The 11,747-nt window shown below is 32.2% G+C and overlaps 1 long non-coding RNA gene and 1 pseudogene across 2 annotated transcripts; one reads left to right on the top strand and one right to left on the bottom strand.

The window, feature by feature from the left end:
* Positions 1-2,266: 2,266 nt before the first annotated feature.
* LOC144557506 (LIM domain-containing protein PLIM2b-like) lies at positions 2,267-7,414 on the bottom strand (annotated as a pseudogene). The gene is made up of 5 exons (XR_013512678.1): positions 7,194-7,414; positions 6,338-6,448; positions 5,817-5,896; positions 2,750-2,770; positions 2,267-2,650 (listed from the first exon to the last, which is right to left on the bottom strand). The product of XR_013512678.1 is annotated as an LIM domain-containing protein PLIM2b-like (transcript).
* On the top strand, positions 4,251-4,704 carry LOC144557507 (uncharacterized). The gene is made up of 3 exons (XR_013512679.1): positions 4,251-4,356; positions 4,459-4,521; positions 4,644-4,704. It is a non-coding gene; the product is annotated as an uncharacterized LOC144557507 (long non-coding RNA).
* Positions 7,415-11,747: the final 4,333 nt, after the last annotated feature.

Below are 11,747 nucleotides of genomic sequence, written 5' to 3'. Positions count from 1 at the left end.
GTTCTTGTACCTACTTGTCAAATAAAAAGACACTTTCTTATCATTTGTCACCAGACCTCAAAAATTAGATAAATTACACTTAAATTTAATGTAAATGTTTTCTTTTTTCTTATTACAGAGGTTATAGTACTCTTCACTTAGTTTTTGAGTGTTGATCATATCGAGATTGGTAATTAATTATCAAGTACAATTTAATTTTGAATTCGTAGTGGGTTCAATGCCCATCGGACCTACTTTTGTTTGATGGGCTCAATTATGGTTCGATTTGTATTAAGATGTGGACACTCTGCTTTAAATCCGTGCAAATTTGCTTAAATTTCCATGCACATATTTTAATACAGATCAGACGGTATTGGAGCTTATTGGACTCAAAAGTAGATCTGAGACCCATCGGACACTGCCAAACTTGTAGGTTACAATATAAATCAAATTATTAAAAAAGAAGAAGACAAAAGATGAAGGTTTAATTAATTCAAATTTTAATATTCATAAAAATAAATTCGAATCAGATTTTAAATGTATGACCTCGCACATAATTCTCATGACGACATGTTTTTGTTGCTTAAAATATCTAGCTTTCATTTCAATTATATGACAATGAATTAATATAGAGTGAAATGCATGCAAATTTAATGACCCAAACAAATAAAAAGGCTGTAAATTTCATAGTTAGCATGCATTAGGAGCTTATTCATGCACCACTTTGCTCTTCTAAGTCGGATTACCTTCCAACTTTTTTTTATTAAAATATATTATTCAAAATGTTTGAGTTATATTGCTTTGGAGATTACTAAAGGATAGCTTTTCGTTTTGTGGTTTCACTGGTTTGTTTTATTGTTAAATTAAATTAAAAAACTAATATTAAACCGCAACAAACATTTTTTTTTTGTAAAATACAGATGATAAAATAGGGATTTAATACGTATCAAAAAAGAAATTAATTAATTTTTTGACATACATGATTAAAATTTTAAGAATTATAAGAATTGACTTAATCATCCCACGTCCTTCTAAATTCGTCTCTTACTATAATGCACGTCAAAAACTCGACATTATGTAACAGGAAACAAGTGATGGGGCGTTATAGTGGTTATTATTTGCTTTTTAAAATTTAAGCACTTAACTATTTTTATATATATTCTACATGATAAAATAGGAAGCAATTAAACGCAAATTAATTTGTATATTGCTTATAATAGAGCAATAGTTGGAGGAGGCCGCGCCCTTCACCCAAGAAGAAAAAAAGAGGAGAAAAAAAAGAGAGAAATCTTAGCTGTCGCTGTTCTCTTCTTTCTCTTTCACTTTTCTCCATTTCATTCCTCCCACTTCTAGTTTTCTTCTTCAGCATATTGATATCCTTCTCTCTCTCTCATCTCTATCTCCTCCAACGGAGAAGAGAATGAGGAAGAGGGGAGGGAGTCGAGCCGAGCAAAACTGAAAATGCAATAGTGTCCATCACGACAACATTTTAATAGTGTTTGTGTTATAATAATAAATTTTGTTGTAATTTTAATAGTGTTTGTGTTATAATAATAAATTTTGTTGTTTTTATATTAGCTCCCGGAATCGTATATATGGCAAAAATGAGGTAAAAGAGGGATAAATGAAATTATTGAATAATATAATGTATATTATATACTTTTGAATTATGAATGTTGTAAGTATCTGTATCATAACTAACACAATATTAATTTGTATCTATATGCAATATATTATTCTTGCATCTTATATATGTTGGAAAAAAACGGATGACATTTTTGTTGATTGGTTTCTAATGTGAAATAATGATTAATAGTAACACATCTCCATTCTTATATTAAGCACGAAAATGTCTTGATTTGGTTACAATTTTGATTAAAAGATAAAAATTTGAATTGAATATCAACCATCCGATTAAATATTCTAATTCTATGCATTTTTTATGTTGTTTTACGTGTAGAAGTCTAAATTTATTTAGACACGTACTCACCACACATACTCTTTTTATGCAAATTGTGTCATTTTTCTGATTGGTCATGATTTCATTCTATTTTTTTTAATATCATTTAAAATTTTTTAAATTGATTGATAATTGATTCATCATATCTTCTTTTCTTTATATTTTGTATATCATTTAAGAAAATGTTACTTGTCATTTAATATGACATTTATAATATAACGTACTCGCCACACATACTCACTACACACAGACACGATACTAGTCCATTGATATGGATCAAAACAATAAAGAAATAACGCCTTAATAAAATGTCAGATATTTTATTGGATAGATTTCTAAATAATACAAAGATACTCATTACGACGAATTATCAAATGAAATTAATTAATTAATTCCCTCAATTAAGCAGCTAATGGCTCTGCCACCACTTGTGTAACCTCTGGTGCCACCCCCAATACAGGGGCCACCTCGGGTGCCTCGGTCTCAACCGGTGCAGCCACACGGGCCTCTTCGGTTGAGACGATCATTTCTTTCTTGGAAACGCATTTGAGAAGGTGGTTGTAGCAACCCTTCTCCTTAAACAACTGGGAGAAATGAATCTTGCAGTAGAGGGTGCCTTGGAGCGCTGCACTAGTTCGAGGTTGTCAGAAGACAACCGCCGTGAGAGCATTTGAAGCACGTCTTGTGGTATTGCTCTCCCTCCACGCTCAACTGCCAAGTTTTTTAGATCGAACACTTAATGGATATATTGAGCATTAATTGTAAATTTAGATTGAAACTAATTAATTAATGGAATGGATGAATATGTACATTTTCTAAGAGATACACACACTAGTGGAGAACGTACAATTAGTGTCGCCTCAAAAAGCCGACACTAATACCTTAGTATCGGTCGATTACAAAAAACCGACACTAATACAATTAGTGTCGGCTGTTTATAAATAGCTGACACTAATAACTAATAATTAGTGTCGGCTTTTTATAAATAGCCGACACTAATACTTTAGTGTCGGCCTTTTATAATTAGCTGACACTAATAACAAACAATTAGTGTCGGCCATTTATAAAAAGTCGACACTAATACTCAGTGTCGGTTATTTATAATTGACTGATACTAATTGTTATATATTAGTGTCGGACTTTTAAAAATAGCCGACACTAATTTTTTTACGTCTACAAATTTTTGCAAATAAACTGAGCACCATTTTTATTTTCAGTCCCGCCGATCTCTCTCTCTCCCACGCACCATTTTTCACTCATCAAAACACGCATCTCTCTCTCTCCCACGCATCTCTAGGGTTTTTCAAAACCGCTTCTTTCTCCCTCCGCACAGCTCTTTCTCCCGCTCACCTTAGCGTATCTCCGGTGCTCACCTTAGGGTTTACTCCCTCCGTCGCTCAACTCCTTCGCTGACGATTTTGATGACACCGACCTCTCATCTCTCGCATTGCAGTTGAGCTGGAGACTCAGGAGAAGGTCGCTCTTGTTAGATGTATCACTGGAGGAAGGTAATCGTAGTCAAACCTCCTCTCTCCTCGTAAGTAAATAGTTCTCACTGATTTTTGAAATTTCACGGCTTGATTTAATTGGCTTGATTTAATGCTCTTGACAGATGTATCAAGGGTAGCAGTGAAATAATTGGCTTGATTTAATGCTCAATTTCACGGCTCATGTAAAATTGAGTAAATTGTGTCAAATTAAACTTGAGTACTGGGATAGTTGAGGCAAAATTGGGTTAAATGGAGGCTTAATTGCACAATTGAGGCTTAATTGTGGTTTGGTTTTGTTAAAACAGGACCATTTGATTTTATATTTGGAATGTGTATAGGATTGAATTCCTTGATATGAAGCATTGTTAATTTGACTTCTTTTCATACAAAATGATAGGATCATGAGTGGAGGCAGGCTGCAATGGAGCTGGTTCAGGATGTATTGCTGCTTTGTCAGTTGAGAGATATTTGGTTTCGAACAACCTCCTAATTGAATTTCATCAAGTAAATTACTCTTTATTTTATCTTTTATTAGGGTAAATATGAGGTCAATGCTGAGACATCAGAAGTATTTTCTTTATTATTAGTTGTTTTACTCGTCAAGTGAATTACTCTTTCATCTTTATTGTATTTATAAAGCATGTTTAAAGTTTACACACAGGTCTGAACCCAACAGGTTTAAACACAACTTACTTGTGCTTATCTTTTTCTTGTTTTGTATTGCCTTTAATATAATTTAATAAATGATTGGAGTGGTAGAGACCTTTTTGCATAGTTAACCTTAAAAAATATGTATCAATAATTAATTAAGATATTGTCATATTGATTGTTGGTTTGCAACATTATATAATCTTATGTACCACAGTATCACCATGGATTGTTACTTTAGATGCGCTTGAACCATTTGCTTGTGAAGCTCCAACTCAGGTCCTTTGAGATTTTGTACTTGCACATATGCTGTTGCAAAAGTTAAATTTCTTTTTATATATATATTTGGTTTTAATATGGCATATATATATATATATGTAGGATCCTGTGCCATTGCCTTACTTGGCAGAAAAGACACATGAAAACTATGACATTTCCCTTGAGGTATGTGCTTAACATTATTTGATGGTCATATGATTTTTTTTTTTATCAATTGTGTAATTCAAGAGTTCTTGATAGGAACTATTATTTTTATTCGAATGATAAAGATTTACTTTGCAAAATAGGTTTCGATCAAACCCAAGGACCATGATGAGTCTTCCGTTGTCACAAAGAGCAACTTAACGTTGAGTCTTGCACGTGAGAAGAACTGATGGCGTAAGCTTGTTTTATAACTTTACTAGTAGGCATATTATAGTTCTGGTTAACTTAATGTTGTACAACTTAAGCATATAGGTAGGTTGATTTTGTCAGAACATGAAAATGTACGAAAAATATATACTTTGCATGTTGGGCTATAATTTTATATTTTTAAATTGACACAAGCACTAGTTAAGCGCATGACACAATATAATTTTCTATGATTTCTTATATTTGTTGCAGGACATTGCATACTAAAGACGTGTATTGTCCCTTGATTCAGCAATTCAGCATCTCCATCTCTGGCCACTGATCTGGTTCACCATTTTGGCTAAGTTGAGATTTTTTTTTTAATTTACTGTTGCGATACTGATCTGCATAAATGACTGGTTTGTCTGAAGCAAACAACATAAATGACTGTTAATAGGTCCCTATAAATGAGGATTGAACTAGTTAATTGCTCGATTGCTTTTGTGGACTGAATTTTAGATTGGGGTAAACAGTTCTCAGCAGTGACACTATATTGTGTTTTATAATTTTTTCATTGTTCTGTTATCAGCTGGCATGGGATAGAAATTTGTTAGTTGGGGTAAAGTGACTTAGTATCAAATTTGTACGTTGGGGTAAAGTGAGGCTTATTTGTAAGCTGTAAACATTTTTGAGATAGAAATTATGGTTCCAAGTTGAAGTAAGCCAAGCCAATGCACATGCATATAAACAACACTCCAATGAGCATCCCAGAACAAAAATTTCCATTTTTGGAATTTTCTAAGATTTATAGTGAATTTTTGAAATTTATTTATTTTTAAAAAAAACCTTTAGTGTAGGCTATTTATTAAATAGCCGACACTAAAAGTAAGGCATTAGTGTCGGCTATTTATTGATGGCTGACACTAATACTTATTAGTGTCGGCTATTTGTTAAATGACCGACACTAATACTTATTAGTGTCGGCCATTTAATAAATAGCCGACACTAATGCCTTACTTTTAGTGTCGGTCATTTACAAAGTATTAGTATCAGCTCCATTAGTGTCGCCCAATATCCGACACTAATACCCATAAACAGCCGACACTAATTCCAAGTTCTCCACTAGTGACAGTCTTTTTACAGGTTGAGCATTTGTCTTGGGTTCCACTGAAATACTGAATAGTGCTGATAACTTGCTTGGAGTTCTTGTCTATTATCAAAATTAAAATGAAGATAGAATAAAATAAATACAGTATTAATCAAGATTCTAAATAACATTAATAGCGCTATAGCTTTTAAGATCCGAAAAAACTATAGCGCAGCTATTGTGCACCTATAGCTATATATTTAGAACTCTTATAGAAAGAAAGCGGTTAATTGCGTTATAGTTTTTAAGGTCCGAAAAAGCTATAGCACAGCTATAGCTAGCTATTTAGAACGCCGGTATTCGTTAAAAAAAGAAACATATATAGGAAAACATAATTAATTGTCTTTTCAAATTACAAAGGGATGAAATTACCATCTCTCTTCTCGGCACCTGCATTAATTAAGAAACAAAACGGTACATAAATTAGCTTTTGTCATTTTCATTTGATAGTGATTGAGATCAAATTAAATTAATGAAGCATTCTTTTGTTATTTTGAAAGGAACAGTTGTTGAACCTGAAAGGAACTTTTTGGTGAAAGAACCAGTCTCCTTGAAGAGCTGCTCAAAGTGTGGTTTGCAGTACAACACCCCTTTCATTGAAGAGTAGTTGCACATCTGTAGTATTAATTAACACCCAGGAAATGAGAAATAATGAGAAAAAAATGCTTTGTCCAAATAAAATTATCTTCCGAAATATAAATCCTCAATTAAGGGTAAAAGAGAAGATATGAAATTGATATATATTGACTCGGGTCATTTTGCATTTACATACAACATACCGAGAGTCAGACTTTCAAACTATGCAGGTTAATTTTACATTATCCATAGTATTTTATCCAAAACTATATAAAAAATTACATATAAACATACAGGGGTGGAAGCAGGAATTATTTGAATGGGGGTCAACAAAATTTCTTTTAATAAGAATGGTGAGTAAGAGAGATAATATAAAATAAGAAATGTCATATGCGAGCTTTTGATTTTTTTTTTTTTTTACTAAAAAAGGTTCTAAAATGCTAGAAATCTCTCAAATTATACACAAATCATTCTTTTTTTTTAAAGAATGTGGTTAATAGTATAAAATTTCACAAAAAATATGGGGTCAATTTCTTGTACATGTAATATTTTACTACTAATTATAGAACAAAAGTCTATTTCATTACTAGTTTTTGAAAAAAAAAAAAATCGGGGTCAATTGAACCCCCATTCTACACTACTACCTCCGCTCTGTAAACATAGAAATTAAAAAAATAAATGGGGGTCAACTGACCCCTATTGCCTCTTAGTGATTCTGCTACCGAAGCCAGAACTATAATATCATGAATGTCATCAATCATGCAATGTAATGTGGATTACGTACCGAAAGTGTGCCTTTGCAATGGCTGCACTTGAAGCAGGTCTTGTGGTAAGGCACGCCATCGGCGGAAAGAAGATCGACGAAATGCACCGTCTTGTCGCAAGTCGTGCACTTGTCCATTGTACCGCTGAACGACATTTTTTTTTTCTTTTTATACAAAAGAATTAACAAACCCAATTCCAAATTATGCCAAGAATTAAAATTATTTAATTAAAATGGCTAATTGGAATTAGGAGAGCTTTAATTTTGATCTTCTCCTTTTGTTTTCTTGTAAATTTTTGCCAAATCAATCTGCTACAAAGAAGAGCAGATGACAGGCCAAAGGGAGAGGTGAGTACTAATTTCTTAAGATTATTTCATATCTATAATTAGAAATCGGTGAAAAACAAAGACATTGATTGCTTGAGTTTTGAAAACAAAGACATATATCAATGATAGGGGCCGATCCGCACAACGCAATAAGCCTCCCTCAGAAACAATTATCTAAAAAAAAATAAAACATTTAATTTATTACTCATGATTTCATTGAATCTAATCAATATGAAACAATAAACTGTGCTTATTTTTTTAAAAAATTATAATTAATTAAGAGTACTAAAAGATTACAGAAAATTAATTCTGAGAAAATAAGAATAATACTTTTGCAGCTAGTTAGTTCACTCTCAACGCTCCTTATGAGAAACTTACATACATTTAATATGATATATCTGTACTCCATATTAAACAAACTATATATTTATTACCATAATATATATATATATATATATATATATTTTTTGAACAAGCCGGCCCGTAGGAATATAAAGTTTCTTTTCATTCTTCGCACAGTAAGATGAGATAGAATCTCAATTAGAATGTTTAAAAGAATATTGCCCAAAGGTAACAAATTTTCAATTTTCCTTCGAATAATAGAACTTGAATTAATTTTGTTCCAAATTAGTCTATATTTATATAGTGTGACATGATATACGGAAAAGTTTTTGTTAAATATATAACATTGTTGATGGACACCCTTATTATAGAGATCTTGATCTCATCATGGAGCTATATTAGCTGGAAATTAACAAACCTTTATTCTTAAATAACAAAAAAAACAAACTATCAATATATTTCACGATTTTTGGTTGAATAACGAGGTATGATATTTATCTTCTTTCTGTGTTGCTTTTAGTTTTCAATTTGCCATGGGATTTGCTGTCGTATATGAGTTTGAGAAATGATTATTGGTTTCTGCATAGATAATCTAAAAAGGGAGTAGAACTGAGTTGAGGTCCTTGTGTGCTGAGGTCCTTCAGGAAGATTCAATATTAGTACTCGTTTTTTTTTTATCAAAATCAGGCAGACTCTGATGCTATTTATTTATAAAATAGAGATAGAGTACATCGTTTAACTTCCTGTCTAGACTCTCATACCAGTATAAGGACACCAGTACCAGCGAAGTAACAGAAAAACCTACTACAGCCCCTATCTCACCTCTATGCTATGACTCTACTATTATTATCATCTAATTTGATTTTACAAAATCTCTCCTACATCGTAGCTTCATGCACTATCCAAGCCACAATTACATCAGGTGGTGTCTCCTTTCCCTCAAATATTCTGAGGTTTCTCTATTTCCATAAATACCAGCAGGTGGCTGAGACCCACGTAACGTTGCCCATTTGTTGCGTGCATTCAATATTAGTACTTCTCAAGAACAACAATTTTGTAGGAAAATTATTCAATGCATTTACTATATTTCATGCTGGTGTGCTCTCTTTAATTTACAAGTTTAATTTGTATAATACTATTTAAAGTGAGAATAATACTTGTGTTTATTCACCAGAAATCTCAAATTTTCATTACTAGAATTTCTGTTTTTTTCAAGGGTAGCATTTGTATTTCCAAGGGGAGGAGGGGCCCTTAGAAATAAAATTGAGTTTGCTGACACATCTAACCATTTTCAAGGGTAGACCCTTGGAAATAGTAGCGCATGAAAATCCCTGATGCCAACCCTTGGAAATGCTTGTTATCCATTCTTGAAAATACTTTTGCACGACCCATGACCCGCTAAACAGAACGAATACTATATTTTATTGAGAACTCATATTATTTTCAAGGGACTACCCTTGGAAATATTTTGGTAAGTCTGTTTATATTATTTTATAGTGAGGCACATGAAAATCATGGAGCACAATACCCTTGGAAATATTTTGTTAATTCAGTTTATATTATTTTATGCTGAGGCCCATGGAAATGCTGGAGCACATCTTTGGAAATATTTTATTGATTCAGTTTATATTATTTTATAGTTAGACATAATATTTCCATGATGCTACCGTTGAAAAAGTTTAGTTCCTGGAGACAGAAACATTTTTGTTTATTTGAGATACCCCTTTGAATGATGAAAATAATAAATCATAACAATAAGACTAGTACAATAACACCCACAATTCCATTAATCATACTAAATTATATAAAAATATTACTAAATAACACAATAATAATATTATAATATCCAAGTGTCATATTTACAAATTCAAAATATTTCATTATTCAACACACAATTTCATATATCTATGATCAGTAAAAATCCAATCAGTGTAAAAAATCCACCTACAATTTTTCTCAAAACAAGAAAAATGTAAAAAAATCCATCTACAATTTTTCTTCGTAATTTGACAATTTGTCAATTTGTCAATTTCCTTGTATGCTTCCATCTCCAATTACTAGAATAAGAGGCAATAAAAAAGAAGCAATGTCAGCTCTTTCTTTTTTAAATAAAAGGGTTAATTTTCTATATGCCCCTAAAGACATCTCCAATTTCTTATTTACCCCTCAAGAGTTGAATTTATCTTTTTTACCACTTGACTCTTACAACTATTTCTTATTTACCCTCCACTTAATTAAATCAACATTACCTCTTAGTAAATTATGTAAATGTTGATTAACCTTTGATTAAGAAAAACCCCTGAATTAACCTTTCATTTTCAATTTAAGCTGAGACTCTTAATTCGTCTCTTCGTGTTACAAAAGAAAACAATTTATAACTTCCATATTTGGTTGGGGTACATCGTTTCTGAATTCTGATGAAGGCATCAAGGCTGACCAATTCCAACGTCCATTCATGATTGGGACTTTCCATGCATGGCCTTGCTTCATTCTACTGTTCAATTAATAAAATATTTTCATGATTCTCTCTTTACTAAACTCCAACAGCACTTGCTCCCAAGAGACGATGAGTTGCGGCCATTAATTGATGTTCTTTTTTCTTTGGTGACAGGAAGAGACGAAGAGTTTTACCAGGATCTTTGCTCTCAATAGATCTCAACGTAAATGTAAAATGAAAATGAAGGGTTAATACAGGGTGTATTCAACTGTTAATACAGGGTTTTTTCTTAATCAAGGGTTAATTAGGATTTTTTATAATTTAATAAGAGATAATTTTGATTTAGTTAAGTGGTGGGTAAATAAGAAATGGTTGGAAGAGTTAAGTGGTAAAAAAGATAAATGCAACTCTTGAGGGGTAAATAAGAAATTGGAGATGACTTTAGGGGTATATAGAAAATGAGGTCATGGAATTATTTACAAGCCTATACATTTTATCTTAACCTAAACTTAAAACTAATACCAGTACAACAAAAACAAACTGAAATTATTTACAAGGAGAACAACACTGCGATAAAAATACAGAATGACAATATCCATTGAAGCAACTACCCCCTGTTTCTCCTTTCATAAGGTCTAAGTACATTGTCGTAACCATTTCATGTATGAGCCCCCTCCCAGTGGTAGTATCCCCCAAGAACGTCCACTTATTCTTTTAGCACCATAACCCTATGTCCCGGATGCCCATATCATACTTCAGGAAATGCAATCGCACAACCCTGTCCCACTGAAGCCCCAAACCTCAACTATTAATTGCTGGTTTTTGATCGTATGTTGAAATCTACAATTTGCAAATACCCGTCCCCCTTGTCAGAAATTTTGTAGTGCGACCCCTTGCCAGTAGAACTTCCTGGGTCAAAATCCATATTGATAATTTCAACATTTACAACTCAACTAATCAATGTGTGTCCAGTATATAAATAGTTATCATCTTTAGAGGAAAAAACCTGAGGACACAATCAACTTAAATAAACAACTTACTAACAAGTAATGTTTAGTGCCAGACACTTGATCTTGTCTCTCTTGCCACTTCTTTAATTTTTTTCTTGTTTCATGTATCTGCAATCAAGTGAGGTATCTTATCTTAGATGATAATATGGACATCTTCGTAATCAAATAAAAACAAAAAAAATTACACAAGATCAATCATACAAATGCACACATTAAATTTATGTAGTAAATAGTAATTCTGTGTACAATTACGAACTGGTGTAGACCAAACTTTTAGTCAAAAGTATTTGCTATTATTTGTTGCTGTTATATCGAAATACAAACCACAAATTCCAGACTGTTACTAGATCATACCAGTTCTAATTCATCATTTTTTTGTGAAATCTTGCCATCAATAAAAGCACATTATAATAATCCAAGGGAATTTTGTCTAATACTCTGTAGAGATCAGTAAGAATT

Source organism: Carex rostrata, chromosome 7 (assembly GCF_964058835.1).
Source record: "Carex rostrata chromosome 7, lpCarRost1.2, whole genome shotgun sequence".
NCBI classification, from domain to species: domain Eukaryota; kingdom Viridiplantae; phylum Streptophyta; class Magnoliopsida; order Poales; family Cyperaceae; genus Carex; species Carex rostrata.
The sequence above is the reverse complement of the archived record's forward strand: the minus strand, read 5'-3'. Positions and strand labels throughout refer to the sequence as shown.